Here is an 18,201-nt window from a genome sequence, read left to right on the forward strand (position 1 = left end):
TTTTATGTAGAGGGCAATCTGTGTAGACATTTGAGCTAAGGTGTCTGAATTGGATTGGCCCTTCCTTTGGGTCAGCAGGCCCGATGGCTCTGAATTCTGTAAGTTAGGTTTGTACAAGTTCTGAATATAATTTTCCCAGTCAGATGAGGAAATTGGGGATGCTTGTATGGATTTACTTGGACCCATTTGCTTAGCAACGATACTCCAGAATGTGTTGCTATTTTTACATGTTACTGCCAAATGGATATCAACCCAATTTTTATCTTTTTGCTCTTGATATTTTTTCTCTTATTTTTGTTGTCAATTTTTGTTTCAACTTTTTGATTTCTTTCTGACTTTTCGCAGAGAAGTTTCGAAAGTGCAATCTGACCAAATTATTTAGTTTTGATGATTGATAATCTGCACTCTTTCCATTGGGATAACTCTTGACTCGGCTTGACTATTTTAGAATTTTTGGAGGGTAGCAAGGTCAGAGGAAACTGTCTTCATAACTTGTTATGGGGTCAACTTAAAGAGCAGATTGCTGTGTTTATTTTATTGATTGATTTGGAATTCCACTTAATCTGTGCTTTTTTTATCTACATCCTGCTCCTCGCAGAAACGGTCGCTCCCCTCACCTCCCCCTCCTGTTGGTATTGTATGCGTTACTGCCTCTCTCCTGGAAAGCTTTCTGTGCAGCGCTAGAATTGAAATTGATTGATTGTGGGCAGCGCTTGTGTTGTACTACTGGCGCTATTATCGTAATTAATTGTGGGCAGCGCTCGTGTCGTACTACTGGCACTAGTATTGAAACTGACCTGCGCAGCGCTCGTGACCTGGGCGCTATAGTGCCACTGCAATTGCTTTATAATTTACATTGTGTGCGTAAATTAAGCTCTTGGTGCCTGAGTATTTGTTTACTGGTTTGTGTTCAGCCATTTTGTTGTGACTCCTTGCAGACCCTCCCTGCACCTAGATCCCGCCTCCCAGCTGACCCTCCCACGCTCCGCCCCCATCCACTCTCCATTTCAGGCAGATGTCCCAACGTGCAGCGTCCACGCGCTACGGCCGCGCCGAAGATGCGCCAAAGGTAAGCCCGTCTACGCCCGTCCGCACCTGGACCGTGCCCAGAGCCAGACCCCCTGGCCCCCGCACCACCCACCCCACCCGCATTACATACAACTCCTCCACTCTCTTAGCCCTAAACCCCGGCCGACTCCCCAACTGCGTCCAAGCCGCCCCTGGACACACCCATGGTCCCTTCACATGTAACTCCTGCAAGTATGACGGCACTAAGACCAACTCTTCATCTAAGAACACCAAGCAGATTTCTGACACCAACCACCTAAAATGCATCCTGCTCAACACCCGCTCGGTCCACAGACACGCCATCGACCTTTGGAATCTACTAGACACCATCTCTCCGGACGTCGCCTTCCTAACAGAAACATGGATGAACGCCTCCTCAGCCCCAGACATCACCATTGCCATCCCGGAAGGCTACAAGATCATCCGTAAAGACCGCACCCACCATACAGGAGGAGGCATCGCTATCGTCCACAAGAATTCCATCCGCATCTCTACCAGCTCAGACGTCAACCTCGCTAGCGCCGAGCACCTTCACTTCCAGATCCACACTGACCCCAATACCACACTCAGAGGCACCCTCCTCTACAGGCCACCAGGACCCCGGGCACAATTCAGTGAAGACATCACTGACTTTATCACCCCACACGCCCTCCCCTCCGAGGACTACATTCTATTGGGAGACCTCAATTTTCACCTGGAAAAGAGCAACAACAGCAACGCCACCACCCTTCTGGACAATCTCTCCAACCTCGGACTCAAACAACTTGTCAATACCCCCACTCACTACGCAGGTCACACTCTCGACCCCATCTTCACCTCCAGCAAACATATCTCCTTCAGTCACACCACAGTTCTCCATTGGACAGACCACAGCTGCGTTCACTTTGTCTACAAAAAGACCACAACCCACAACCATCCTCAACCTACTCTGCGAAGAAACTGGAACAAAATCACCATCGACCAGATCTCCTCATCGCTTCTTCAAAACCCCCCCGCCCACTCCTCGAACCCCAACCAAGCAGCCATTAACCTCACTCAATGGCTAACCAACAGCGCCGACAACCTAGCACCGTTGAAAAAACGTCAAATCAAACTAGGCAGCAAAAACGCCTCCTAGTTCAACGATGATCTTAAGAAATCCAAGAAACTATGTCGCTCCCTTGAAAAGGCCTGGAAAAAAGACCCAAACACCTGCACCAGGGACGCCTTCAAAACCGCCACCCGCATACACCACCAACTGATCCGCACTGCAAAGAAAGCCGCATTCAATGATCGACTAGACAACAACGCCCACAACAGCAAGGAGTTATTCAACATCGTCAAAGAGTTCACCAACCCCACTGCCAACTCCAACGACATCACTCCCTCTCAAACCCTTTGCGACTCCCTAGCTTCGTTCTTCCACGACAAAATCGCAGACATCCACAACAGCTTTGACAACCAACCCGGAGACCAACCCACACAACCTTCTGCTGTACCTTCACCCCCCTTGAACATCCTTAATGACTGGAACACAATCTCCATGGAGGACACCATCCGCCTGATGAACTCCATCCACTCAGGAACCCCCACAGACCCATGCCCTCACCACATCTTCAACAAAGCCGACTCCATCATAGCACCACACCTCCGAGACGTCATCAACTGCTCACTCAACTCCGCCACCTTCCCGGAAAGCTGGAAACACGCCAAACTCAGCGCCCTTCTGAAAAAACCTACAGCTGACCCCACGAACTCAAAAACTACCGCCCCATCTCGCTCCTTCCATTCCCGGCCAAAGTCATCGAAAAAGCTGTCAACAACCAGCTCGCCGCCTTCCTCGAAATCAACAAATACCTCGACCCCTCACAGTCCGGCTTCTGAGCCAAACACAGCACTGAGACCGCACTCATCGCTGCAGCAGACGACATTCGAACTCTACTGGACAATGGAGACACAGTCGCCCTCATCCTCCTCGACCTCTCCGCAGCTTTCGACACAGTCTGCCATAGCACCCTGTTACAACGCCTCAGTAACATCGGAGTCCAAGGAAAAGCACTGGAATGGATCACCTCGTTCCTTACCGGAAGAACTCAGAGAGTCCGCCTCCCACCATTCAAGTCAGAAGCCACTGAAGTCATCTGCGGCGTGCCACAAGGATCTTCACTCAGCCCCACCCTCTTCAACGTATACATGAGCCCCCTCGCGGCCATCGCACGCCAACACAACCTAAAAATCATCTCCTACGCTGATGACACTCAACTGATCCTCTCACTCACCAAAGACCCTAACACCGCCAAAACCAACCTACATGAAGGAATGAAAGAAGTAGCCGAATGGATGAAGCACAGCCGTCTGAAGCTGAATTCAGACAAAACAGAAGTCCTTATCTTAGGTACCTCCCCCTCCGCCTGGGACGACTCCTGGTGGCCAGAGGCCCTTGGAAAGGCACCCATCCCGACGAACCATGCACGGAACCTGGGCGTCATCCTGGACTCCTCACTCTCGATGACCAGACAAGCCAACGCCGTTTCTTCGTCTTGCTTCAACATTCTTCGCATGCTCAAAAAAACATTTCGCTGGATCCCCACCGAAACTAGAAAAACGGTCACCCACGCACTGGTTACAAGCCGTCTGGACTACGGAAACACCCTATATGCCGGTACAACCGCAAAACTTCAGAAAAAACTCCAACGCATCCAGAACGCATCAGCCAGACTCATACTAGACATCCCACGTAAAGACCACATCTCTGGACACCTGAAAGACCTCCACTGGCTCCCCGTCAATAAGAGGATTACATTCCGCCTCCTAACCCATGCACACAGAGCACTTTACGAACTTGGACCCGAATGCCTTCAACACACGACTCTCCTTCTACACCCCCCCCGCCAGCTACGCTCTTCCAATCAAGCCCTTGCTGCTGTACCTCGCATCAACAAAACCACCATGGGAGGAAGATCCTTCTCCTACCTGGCGGCTAAAACCTGGAACACACTTCCCATTCACCTTCGCCTCACTCAGAACCACCTAGCATTCAGAAAGCAACTTAAAACCTGGATATTCGACAAGTAATTCCCCACCCTTCCTCAAGCACCTTGAGACCCTCTGGGTATGTAGCGCGCTATATAAATTCCTGACTTGACTTGACATTCAAAGAGCATAAAGACCGCAGTGGGTAGATTGAGTGAAACTTCTATTCCCAAGGTCAGGAATGCATGATCACTTTCATGAGTACACTGTATATTCAATGATAGCACTTTCTCGAAGAGGTCCATACTACAGATTACATAGTCTAGGATGAAAGAACCGTTGGTGCCTGTAGGCAGAGGAAATATATCCTTCTACTCTTCCATTCAAAATGAATGAGTTCATTGCGGACATGTAAGAAAGAAGTAATTTCCCTCTTTTGTCTGCTTTTATCTTGGTTGGAAACAAAGGGTTTGGAATAGATAGTGCTGCCTCTTGTGCAAGGTTCCCCCCTTTGACCAGCAGAGCATAAAGGCCCACATGCATCAAGCATGTTTGGAGTCGCAAACGGTGCGATTCCTTAAAATCGTCCGTTTGCGATTCCAAAAGTGCTGTTTGGGATGCATCATGCTATTTGAGAAATCGCAACTTTTTTGCGATTTCTAAAATTGCGATAGCACATAAGAAATCGCAATTTTGCGATTTCTTAAATGCTATGCATCATTTCCAAAAAATTTGCGATTTTTCAAATTGGAAGTGCAAATTACCACGAAGTTCAACCTCGTGGTAATTTGCGAAATTGTTTAAAAATGCACAAAAATGCATTTTTTAAACTGTTAAGTTATAGACACACATGTCCTTAGGACATGTGTGTATGTAACTTCTACTGAAAAGTACATTTCATGGGTGCAGGGGGGATCATTTATACACCCCTCTCCACCCTTGAAATGGATTGATGAATTGCGATTTCAAATTGCGAATTCGCAATTCCCATTCATTCCTATGGGCATTTTGGCCCATAGGAGTGAATGGGAATTGCGAATTCGCAATTTGAAATTCGCATTTTTTATGCGATTCGGTAAAAATAGCGATTTTTACCGAATTGCATAAAAAATGAAAAAATAATCATTCGTAGGCTTTTGCGATTTCTAAATTGCGAATCGCAATTTAGAAATCGCAAAAGCCGATATTGATGCATGTGGGCCAAAGCCCCCAGCTATTATTGTCGAAGGGAACCCTATAGATTCTAAAGTTAAATCTATTTTCTCAAAAGTTTATCCCAAAAGAGAATCATAGGAGGGACCGGGTGGAATATATATATATTAAAGATGAACAAATTTTGGATGAGTTCCAAACTTTCTTTCCGGTGCTTGATTTTAATTCATTGAACATTCAAAAGAGTCATCTCAATTACTTCTAGGTCCCAATGAATGTCTTCCCTTAGGAGAATTGCAAGGCCTCCGTTTGCGTGACCCCTTCTTGCAGCCTCTGTTGCGATGGGAGAACATCGTTTACAACGAAACTTTTACCCCGCACTACCATTACAACGCAGGATTTACAACGAAAGTCAATACAACGACTTTCGCTGGAGGGCTCTGTTGGATAGGGAATAGTTTAATTTCTATCCAACACCTTCCCTACTATCCACGGGGACTGGAGTTGGAATAGAAAATGTAACTATTCCACTATCCAGCGCCCCCCAACGCAAGTCGTTGTAACGACTTGCGTTGTAATTCCTGCGTTGTAAAGGCATGCGTGGTAAAAGCATGTGTTGAGACGTCATACATCCGTTGTGATGTCTTACACAAAATAATTTTGGGGGGCAAAATTATCTTAAGACCATGTTTCTTGCCACAGTACTATCGACAGAGAGCTTTCTAAGGTAAGAGCTAACTTTTCTGGGTTTTTCCCAGCAATGTTCCATCAGACAATTTTCAAGCTACTGCTAAAAAGGGAGCTTTTGTACTTTACCATGTTTGTTGCTATTCAAGTTGCCTGGGTCCACGACCAAGGATTTTCATTTGATTATGGCTCTATTTTTTTAGGAACATGATTCCAGATTCAACGCTCTCTATCTTTGATTGAAATTGTTAACAATCCTTCAGGTGTATTCCTTTGAGTTTTGGGGCCCGCACATAGATAATTATTATGATAGGGGTACTTGTTCTCCTTCTTCTTCTTTAGCTGGTTGCTCTGAATTCCATTTTCTTTAACTTCCGCTTCATCAAATCCATTTTTATGCAGGATATCCTTCTCTACAATGTAATAGATGGAATTACGTTAGACCAGAACTCAACAGTTGCCACCGATAAAAGGAGTTTGTTGGGAAAGGCGACTAGTATTATTTCTGCTGATGTGAGTGAGTGAAGTAAATGAATTTTATGCAGGAGCTATACTATCCTCGTGCGATTTAATGGGTCTTAATCACTGGAAAAAATGTCAGTCAATTCCAGGGTGCAGGAAACAATTTGTTCCCCATTTCCATGCGAATTCTTGGCGGAGGACTGAATATCTTTTTCTGAGATTGTCGGATGCTGACAATCTTTTAACTGTTTTATAAAGAAATTTGGTGTTGATGGGTTCAATTGTTTCTGTTCTTCTTTGATTTTGTTTTATGGGGGATACTGGTCTATATTCTGAGTTGTTTCTGGAGCCTCCATTGAGTGATCATTTTCCAGACCTACCTGATCTGGTGATTGAAGTTGTGGAAATTTTACTTTTCTTGTTGAACGTCTCAAAATTTTACGTTTTACTCTTTTCTTATTATTTCTATTTTTCCACTTAGTATTAGTACTCTTTTTAATTTGCTATGTCGAGAGCTCTGATTGCTTTATGTTTGAAATTCCTATGGAGTCCTTATCTTCTTTTTTATATAGTTGGTTGGATAACCCTGGATGTTTTTTCTGACCAAAATGGGAAACAGGGAAGTAACAACTTGGGGAGTACTTTCCGTCATGGTTTCCTCAAAAAATTTACGAAGAGAATAAACTTTTCCGTCATTGGAACATTTGTTTTTTGTTTCTTTTAGGGCAAAACTCCCTGTTTGAGTCGTCTTCTGCACTTTTCTTGTGGGATGGTTAATGAGTACCAGAGGGGAATAAGGACTCTGCTCTTTTCCCCCTTTATTTATTCCTGGGCTTTTTAACGGAGTTTGAGAATTTTGACTAAGTTGTTTTTTCCTCTTTTTGTCCACCAAGTATTGCAATATTCAAGTTTAGGTTTAAAAAATCAGGTCAGAATTTTCCACATTCTTTTCAAGGAGAGCCAATATAGATTCCATGCTTCTCTGCAATGTAAAGAAGATGCTAGGAATAGGCTATCACCTGTTGTTGGGATTGCAACAAATTCAGGAGACTGTGAAATGTTTTCCACAACGTCAGTAGAGTTACTTAATGTACTGTTAAATAAGTGCAATGTCTCTTTTATTATTTAAGGAGGCTCTTGATGTGAGCCAGGTATAGAATCTATGTCCGGTAGGGTGAAGTCAGTATCTAACATTGGTGGAAGTGTCTCCGCTGTTTTATATCTCCAAATGCTCTGTAGCATTTAGGGATTGAGGGCAGAAAAGTATTAAAAACGCTACCTATTAACATAGTGAAGAAACATATTGTGATTATTGAGAAAACAAACGACAGTGAAGATATAGATAAAGATGAGGAAGTGGTAGAATTTCAGCAGGATGCAATAGATATCACTGATGAATACATTGAGGTAATAAAAGCATTAGAAGAAAACTACGGCAAAAAGGTTAGTATTGTAGTGGAGAGACATATATTTTTCTCTCTGTCACAATTACCGGGTGAATCTGTACAGCAATACATTTCTGTATTAAGGACAGGGCACAAATCCTAAAGAAAGCAAATTACCTCTTGACGTTGATCCAGCGGGCTAAAGAAAATTCCAGTCTCATATGTACAACTCTAAATCACCATACTCATCATTATTAATAAAAACTTCATTAGGCCCATAAATGACTGAAACACGTTTTTCTGCCTACTGAATCATATGACCTATTTAATTTAACAGCTCAAATAAACATTTAATAGATCAAAACATTTGGCAATGGATTAACTGATGGTAACTTTTAAGAAACTAACAAGACCAGCTTGTCATTTCAAAATTATTTTATTATCTTTATTTCATGAGCAAAGAGTAATGAGCATTAAATACGTTTTAAATCTTTATTAGCATTAATTCCAGCGGTATAATTTTATTAGAAAGGCACATCAAACTGTCCGTTTATTTCAAAATCAGCATGAGAAAAGGTTAAACATTTGAGAAATTCATTCTCTAAACCCTATTTCCCTAACTTGCTAAGGAAACCTGTAAAGAAAAACACAAGTTAATAATGCTCTTACGTGAATCAAAATTCTGGCAGCATCTCTCGAGCACAGGAACGAGACGAACAGTGCTCTTTCTAAGGGGCGATTTTTTATACCTTTTTCCTATCTAGACTGACTAAAAGAATACAAATATTCACGAAACATGAAGCATGATTGGTCAAAAAGATCGTATGATGAAGTCATGCAGCTTCACGCATAGGAAAATTACACATCCTCAAAAGCAGAATTGTCCTTTGTCCTAGAGTGTCGTAGGCTCACCAAGAATCGCAACATTAGGCAAAAGAATGTCCTTTAGTTATTACATCCGAGCCTTTCCGCCGCTAAACATCCTGCTTTGGCCTTGTCCTTCAAAAACTCTACACAGCTCCGCTTTACAAGCTTCTCTCAAAGAATTAATTGAAAAGAAATATTTTCAAACGCTGCTGTGCATGGCCCAACTTTTGACAGAACCTCGGATGTCCATTTTAGAAATAGGCCACAGGCCTTTTAGCATGGGTCTAATATGCAAGGAAACACAAGACAATAACTAATTCAAGAAACAATAATTATTCTGTTACCCACCCCCTTTACTAATGTTAACCCATTAGTCTATGTTACCTAGCTTTGCATACAAAAAGACGAACATGACACAGTCACATAAAAGACACAACAAAAATAAAAGCACATTTAAAGAAAGCGCATGCAATTATTTGAAACAGCCGCATTTAGTGTTCAACAAAACAAAAGACAAGGTAAATATATTATTAAAAACGACACAACAAACATGTCAAGAGCACACATAGTTAATCCCATATGTTTATGTCGGTGTACATTAATCTAGGTTGATTAGTTACACAAACGTGCAACACCCATTAATATATTAAAGGTTATGGAAGCTTTATTTTTAAAATTATTTCAGAAACCCGCTTAATCAACTCCCTCTGGTGATTTTTAAATCACCAAACAAATCCAAAATTTATACTAAATTTTATTTAAGGGGGGGCGTGGCTAGCGGCCGAACATGGCGGCAGCATAGAGGACTAGCTCCGGCAGGGAAGCGGCCTCTCAAACTATCCGTACTCTAATCCGTGGTTGAATCACACCTCAGACGGAGGCACCGAACGCCCGAGACCGGGCGGAACTGGCGGCGAGTACCTGGACGAAAATCGGAGGCCAGATGGCGGAGTTATCGTCGAGTGTCGAGGCGATCGGAACACAGGCCTGACTCTGGGGGACCCAGTGGAGAGTGAAGCCATCCGGAAGTGTGCCATATCCGGCGGCGACAGACCGGAAGTGGACGGGGCTGGAAAAGTACCCCGCGAAACGACCAGCGGACAGGGTCTTTGTCCTGGGAAACGAAGTGTGCCATAACAGAGGGCTGTGCGCTGAAGGAGGTGCGGAGAGACCTTCTGGAATACCGAGGTGATAGTGTACGGCCGAAAGAAGCGGACCGTCTGATACGACACGAATACTGTGGCGTTAACCCTTATTCATACAGGGGCTCCTCCTTGGATCGGACTATGGGCCGCATTGCATCGGTGACCGATCCTTTTGATCCCTTCGCTCCGGAGGCCTGCGCAGTAACTACGACAACACTATGGCAGGGAAGGGTACTAAAGGTGGCACGACTCAAACGCGTATTGAACGGTACACTAATGACAAAACTGCGTCCCCTCCGGCGGATGGACGGCACACCTCCGCGAAAACAGTGGACAATGTGGGGACTAAGAAGGCGACCCTGGACGATGTCATGAGAGCACTCACGCAGGTCCAGACGACGGTGCGTTCCATCTCGACCGAAATAACTCTCATTCGGGCGGATCTCCACAAAATGGCCGAGAAGGTAGGGTCGCTTGAACTGGTTACGAAATTGCTGGTGGAGGATGTGTCGGAACTACAGACGTCTATGGAGGCAGTAATGGTGGAGAACAAACTCCTAAAGGACAAGCTGGACGACCAAGAAGGGCGCTCCAGACGGAACAATATACGCATTCTTGGAGTTCCGGAATCGGAGGGTACGAGAGCAACGGATCTTTACAGGGAGGACCTCATCAAAACGCACCTCCAACCTAAAGGGCTATCAGCCTTCTTTTCGGTCGAGAGGGCACACAGAGTCCCGGGCGGCCAGCCTAAACCAGGGGCGTCCCCCAGACCGATCCTGGTGAGATTGTTTAATTTCCGTGATCGGGATGTCATCCTCCAAGCAGCACGGGTTTCCCCGCCTGTGAAGATTCAGAACTCTACATTGGCATTCTTCCCGGACTACACGGCGGAGGTGGCCAGACGGCGGAAAACTTTTTTGGACGTTAAGAAGGAGCTCAGGAAACGGGAGATTCAATATTCCATGATCTTTCTGGGCAGACTCCGGGTGGTGGCGGAGAACAGGACTTGGTTTTTTGATAACCCAGAAACTGCCCGAGACTGGCTGGATGGCTGGCGTCCTGCCTCTCAATCTCGCCGCCCTGGTCGAACTAAAAATGGCCAACATTCGAAAGACCGTGACGACGTCCGAGATGCAGACCTGAACAGCGGCAGAAGCTCGCAGATGAATGACAATGTTGATGCAGACCAGGAGGTGGACATATGAACACTCGGCAGGTACGATACATTCTTGCTTAGGGACTGCCGCCGGGACCGCCATGGACACTGGGCCGAGGGCCTCTGCAGAGGGTATGAGGGGTCGCTAATTCCGGAGTACTCCTCACCCCCAATGAGCAAGTAACTGTGTGTTTTTCTCGGGGTGGGTTTAAGCACTCTGCTAAATTGGGGTGGCGGGCAGTTTTGAGTCCGTATGGCAGGGAAGCAGGGCGGGTGGGAGTTTGGGGTATGGGGGGGTTTCTAAGGTTTGTTAGTTTGTATTGTTTGGCTCTACTGATCATAATGACGTTCATTTTAGTCACACTTTGCCGAATTTCACACACCGGGCGTACCGATACTGATCTGATAGCACTGAAATTGTTCCAACATGCGATTGGAGGCATATGGGGGGAAGGACCTCCATCGAACACACTCTTGCCTCACCCCATGGGTTTTCTGTCTGCGTGCACGGTCTCACAATGGCAGGACAACCACAACCCAGTAACGTGACGGACGCTCCCGAGGTGGGGCCTGTGCCGCCGCTACAGATAATGTCGTGGAATGTCAGGGGTTTGGGGGACAAGGTGAAGAGAGGGCTGGTTCTCCAGAGTATCAGAAGGTTAAATTGTGACCTTGTCCTTCTTCAAGAAACACATTTAGTGGGTGCAGCTAGCAGGGCCTTAGATAGACGAGGTTACCGCATGGTCACGCACTCAGATTTCACTTCAGGGTCCAGCGGGACAGGTATTTTGGTGAAAAAGACGTCTCGATTCATACAACAGACTACTAAGACGGATAATCATGGCCGCTTCGCCGCGGTTTGTGGGCAGTGGAAAGGCATGCCCATTAATGTGGTGTCTGTGTATATTCCGCCAGCACTACATTCATTGGCGCTTCCGGACCTGGGAAAATTCCTTCTAGAACTCCCGGACGGGGACCTACTGGTGGGCGGAGACTTTAACGCACTGGCCCATACTGAACAGGATAGGTTCCAGAATCGCACAATCTCCACAGGCCCAACCAGATTCAGTGACTTCCTGGAGGCACAGGGACTGGTTGATATATGGCGGCAGCTACACCCCAAAGATCGGCAGTACTCCTATTACTCAGCCACACATGATTGCCTGTCCCGTATTGAATATTTCCTTACACTGGGGGGTGGCCGACTCACAATCAACGACGTACAGATCAGGCCCCGGGGTATATCAGATCATTCCCCTTTGACCATCACTATGTCCTGCACAGCAACAGCGCATAAGAGAATTTACCCCATCTACCCTGGTTATCTCAAGATTCCTCCGGTCCGCAAAGCCTTAAAGAAAACCACTAAACACTACTTTCATGAGAATACCGGCTCGGTGTCTTCCCCGACGACGCTGTGGGAAGCATACAAAACGGTATTGCGAGGGCAGGCGATTGCATCGATCACAAACCATAAACGCACACAGAAACAGGAACTGCTAGCACTAGAACTGAAGCTGGAACAGGCGAATGAGGCCCATATGGCACTTCCATCGGAAGACACGCGCCACTCACTCCACCTCTGCCAACAGCAGCATGACGACCTTCTCAGACGGAGGACGTTAGAGAATATAGAGACAACTGCGCATAGGGTCTACGATATAGGCGATAAAGCCAACAAATTGCTGGCCTGGCTGGACAAGAAAAGAGAAGGCAGTAGGCACATTCTACAATTACAGGACCCGGAGGGGACTTATCATACGCGCCCCTCTGAAGTCATCGACATCCTAGCAACCCACTTTCAGGCAGTATACTCTCCGAGGGAGGTGGTCACGGCTGAGGCGGCAGTGCTGGCACTCCAAGAGGTAGAGGTTGAGACGCTATCACCGGAGGCAGTGTCTGAACTGGAAGCAGACCTCACGGTGGAGGAGCTCCGTATGGCAATAGGTGCGCTGCATACGGGTAAGGCACTGGGCCCTAACGGGATACCGATTGAGTGGTTTCAAGCAATGTCGGACACCCTGAGCTCACCGCTGCTAGCCATGTTCGAGGAATGTCGAGAAACTGGGGCTCTGCCCTTGGACCAGCGATTGACGACTATAGTGACCATCCCGAAGCCGGGCAAACCGCCCGCAGACTGTGCGTCGTACCGCCCAATCTCGCTTCTCAACGCAGAGGCGAAGATTCTGGCGAAATTGATTGCAAATAGACTGACCCCGCACCTACAACACCCGATCCACCCGGATCAATCAGGCTTCATGCCACATAGAAGCACGGCGTTAAACCTCCGACGTGTGCATGGAGCATTGGCTCGCGCGCATTTGCTGAAGGAGCCGGCGGCCATTTTGTCACTGGATGCCAGAATGGCTTTCGATATGGTAGAGTGGCAATATTTATTCGCAGTCCTGGCTCGGATGGGCTTTGGTCCAAAATTTCTATCCTGGGTTAAACTCCTGTATACGGACCCAGTTGCCCATGTGGCGGCCAATGGCCACATCTCTCGAGCGATCCCTCTGGCACGAGGGACACGTCAGGGTTGTCCCTTATCCCCTCTACTATTTGCACTGGTATTAGAACCGCTCGCGTCTGTTATTAGGACCACGCCACTGCTGAAGGGAATGACGTGGGGTGACGCCTGGGAAGATAGAGTGTCTTTATATGCTGACGATATGCTGGCTTATCTATTTAACCCTGAGGCGAGTGTCCCGGTATTGTTAGCACTTTGTGATAAGCATGGCTTGACCTCCGGGTATACGATCAATTGGACAAAATCAGTCCTTTACGTACTGAAAGGACCTGCACCGATCCTTCCCGAACAGTGCCCGTTGGTAGTGACCGATACCTCCTTTAAATATCTGGGCATACACGTCACCGGTGACCCGGGCGTATTTTACGATCAGAACCTGGCACCCCCACTCCTTCGCCTGAAGGCGGATGTCCATCACTGGAAAGCCTTGCCTCTCACGCTGCTGGGGCGTGCCGCATTATTTAAGATGATGGCACTCCCGCGCCTCCTATATGTACAGGAAAATACCCCAGATGTGATCTCGCCCTCTTACTTCCAAAAAGTGACTGCGGTAGTGACCGGTCTGCTATGGGGAGACCAGTCACCAAGGATAGCCCATGTTAAACTTAATCGCGGGTGGTACGATGGGGGGATAGCACTACCAAACATGCAACTTTATTACTGGGCATCACAGCTCAAAGTAATTAATCAGTGGATCCACGCCCCACACGACGACCCAGCATATCTGGCAGATAGGGCGCAACTAGGAACACATAGCCTGCTGGCCCCACTGTACAATCCAAGCCTACTCAAGGGACTACTCGGCCCAACCAAACACACAGTAACATTGTGGTATAAGGAGCTCACACGGTTAAAATGGAAGGGGGTCATTACTAAGCTGACTTCACTATGGGACACTAAAAAATTAGGCTGTCTTAGATCCAGTAAGGGTTTTACCCAATGGGATAATATTGGAATCTCGACGGTGGGGGACCTCTGGACCTCTGCAGGGGTACTCCCTTTCCCGCAACTGCAGCAACAATACGCACTAGGCCCAACTGAAACTTACAGATACATCCAGATAAGACACGCACTGCTGGCAGTACTTGAACTGGGGTCCCCTGTCCCAGAATCCTCACCCTTAGAAGACCGGCTTCTCACAGATTTCATGCAAACACGTGCCACCTCGCTTACATACCGTAAGTTACTACACAACCTCCCAGACCCCTTACAACGCTTGAGAGAGAAGTGGGAAACTGAATTAGGAGCTATGGACGAGATAGATTGGAATGCCGCACTAGCGTCACCAAGGGAGGCGGGGGTCTCGGCCCGATTTAGGCTCATACAACTGAAAGTACTACATAGAGTGTACTACACTAGAACCACTCTTTATAAAATGCACAGGGCTGAAAACCCATACTGTCTTAGGGGGTGTGGGGAGGAAGGAACACTACTACATACATTGTGGGACTGCCCGGCCATAAGGAACTACTGGCAACAAGTCATGCGGACCATTTCCCAGACCCTTCACACTTCCCTAACACCAGAACCACGCATATGCCTGTTGAATATTTGGGAAGGGACTGATTTGAATCTCAGGCAACAGCAATGGGTCACTATTGGGACAATGGTAGCCAAACGCGACACAGCACAGAGGTGGAGGGTGCCAGAAATACCTACTCTAGCACTATGGTGCAGGACGATGGACAAACTGATGTTAACTGAACGCACAGTGTACAAATTGAGAGCTAACCCCAAAAAATGGAATAAGGTGTGGGAGGCATGGAATAAGTACAGGGGAGATATATGTGAACCGCTGCCGGAGGACGAGGACGACAGCTCGGAATATGAGGAGGAGATGGATGAATGAGTTGGGGGGAGAACACAGGGATGGATGGAGGGGTAGTACTTACCTGACAGGGATTCTAATATGTTCGGTGCTCGGAGAGGGAAGGGTACCAACCTGGGAACCTGGAATCGGCCATTACCACTGAACTTGTCTGTTACACTGTGACTATACATCAAAGATGAGTCAATTATTTCTTTTTTCTGTTAATTTATTACAAAAATAACATAAAAGTAAGATTTTACATATTCAGTCATTTATATCCTTGCTGCATTTCGCATCATGCCAAGTATTTGCTGCCGGACCGGAAGGTTGTCGGCTGAATAGCTGTGTAACAGTACGAACCGTTGATTTACTATGTAACATTTGCAAGTGACAAAGATGTACTGCTGATGTATTAACCCTTTCAATGCTCATGACGAGCTCAGCTCGTCATGATGCACAGTTGAGCTGTGCTGATGACGAGCTGAGCTCGTCATGACACCAGCAAAATGGCAATTTCCAGCACAGGGGGGGAAAACGCCTAGCAGCCAAGGTGTTAATGGCAATTTTCAATAAAAATCTTACACCAAAAAAAAAAAAATTATTTAAGCAATGTCATATAATGATCTCTCTCCATATTAGTAAAACTGAACTCCCGTTTCATTAACCCGCCTGGAACTCTCATTTTCAGCTCTGCGAAATTCATCCATTTCTATCTCCTTCTCCTGAGCCTTTCTGAGTTAATATATCCGCCTTTTTTCCCTCTGATGTTTCTTTCTCTTGTGAATCATGCAACTAATTTTTAACAAAAGTGTCACAATAACAATGACTATTACAGGATAAAGCACTTTGCCAATGATTCAACTGCCAATGTCAGCAAACCATTCCTTGATTGACCCAAACCTTTTGGCTAAACGTTCCGAAAAATTGTCACTTTCCATAGGTTCTATTTCCAAATGAAACTCAGTGAAATTCTTTAGCAGTAATTCTATGTTCTGACTTTTATCTGGGATATATGTGCAGCAGTGCTGAATATGCAAAATCCCACAGACTCCTCCCTCTTTTGCTAGAAGAATGTCTAAAGCAAGCCTGTTTTGCATAACCATGCTTCTGGTAGCAACAAGCTCAGTACTAACCATTTGGAAACCACTTGCTGTATCAGTAGACAGTCTATCAACAATTGTGGAAACCTTTCTGATTTTGATTGCATTCAGGGTAATTCCTACCATCGGAATTATTGCACCAAAAATATCACCCATAACTTCAGAAAAACTTTCTCTTTTAAATCTATTCAGGTGTCTGCCAATTTCAAATGAACCTTCCCCATTTCTGTCAACATGGAAAATTTTAGGAAAGACTAGACCAAGGTAACATGTGCCATAGCAATGGTCCGTAAGACTGAAATATGCCTTATTCCCACAAATAAAATAAATTCCTGGAAAAATTGGGTCCTTACCACCTTTAAATCCCCATCCCCCTATAATTTGATATGTGTCCTCAAACTGGCTTGCTCCAACATAATAATTGTCATAAAGCGTATTATCTCTTCTGATGCAAAATTTTCCACTAACTGGATCATCGATGTGAATAGCAGCAAAGCTATTTTCGCCATTAAGCTTCTCATCTTCCAAAACTTAGATTTAGTTTGTTTCAGCATTTCATTTCTTTTGTAAATCGCCCTCCTTTCCTCAACTAGATTCAGAAAAGATCTTTCTTCATCTTTTATTTTACAGGTTAAATTATTTTTGTAAGCATACTCGTAAGTGAGTTCGTTAGTTACCAGGAGAAATTCCCTCATCTGTTTGGCAGGCCTAACTTTATTAAGACTATGTACAATTTTCAGGTTAGCAAATATCTCATCATAGTCGGAATAATAGTATTCCAGATGACCTGTTTGATAGAACAAGCTTGATATAACACTGCATGTTATTCCATAAGTAAGGGGAAGCATATTATACTTAACCCCCTCAGAAACTGATGTAGGAAGCCTAACACACATAACAGTCTTTAACATCCATGACTCTAACATACTCCGATAAGAATCTTGAAAAGGAATTAGTAGAAAAATCTCCAACAGATCTATCCTGATGAATCTCAGGTTTATGCTCAATAACTCTATTAGTTTCGTCTTTAGCATCATAGGCAGCTTGTTTAGATTCAGCTTTGCTTGACATATTTACCTTATAATCCTCTTGATCTATGCCAAGAGGAAAAATAACTGCTAAGATTAACCAAACTAAAATTATTAAGATCACACAAATAGAAGACATTTTACAACATCTCCTAAGAATAGCACACCTTGAATTGTTAGAATTAGGCATTTTCTTTTTTTTTTTTTTTACTTAAAACAAAAATTTTAAAAGTTAGAAGTTAACACTAATATAATACCCTCCTCTTTTAAAATTTTTTTTTAGTAACCTTCTAACAGCTTTTCTTCGACCTTACGTCCATAAAAAGTATTTTCAGCTAACACAATTTCTTCGACCTTGTGTCACCTAACACAATTTCTTCAGCCTTATTCCAAAAATAAACCTCAACTAAAGAATAACTAAACTCAATTGTTGTCACTGTTTTCTTCCAAATCTTCCTGACTACTATTGCTAACCTCAATTACTGGAGGAATTATTATATAGGCCCAGCCTGGAGACTTGTACTTTTGATTAGGCTTCAACGGTCTCTTGCTTTTTCTAGCAATTACTTCAATTTTCTTTCCAGCTTGTTCTTTTTTGTCTGAATTTCTCTTTTGACTTGTTATTTCATTTATTTGATCTTTTGATCTGTTCACCAATTTAAATTTTAAGTCTTCTTTTGGCCAAATATCACCTTTTCTCAGGATTTTCTTCTTAGGCTCAATTTCGTTGCTTTCAACTTTCCAAGCCCTTTTTCTGAACTTTCTTATTTCAGATTCCTCATTTTTTCATCCGAGTCAGTTTCAGAGATTTCAATACTGTATCTAGGAACTTCTTTACTCTGCAGTTTCACTCCATTAG

The sequence above is a fragment of the Lissotriton vulgaris genome, chromosome 1_1 (genome assembly GCF_964263255.1).
Source record: "Lissotriton vulgaris chromosome 1_1, aLisVul1.2, whole genome shotgun sequence".
Lineage (NCBI taxonomy): Eukaryota > Metazoa > Chordata > Amphibia > Caudata > Salamandridae > Lissotriton > Lissotriton vulgaris.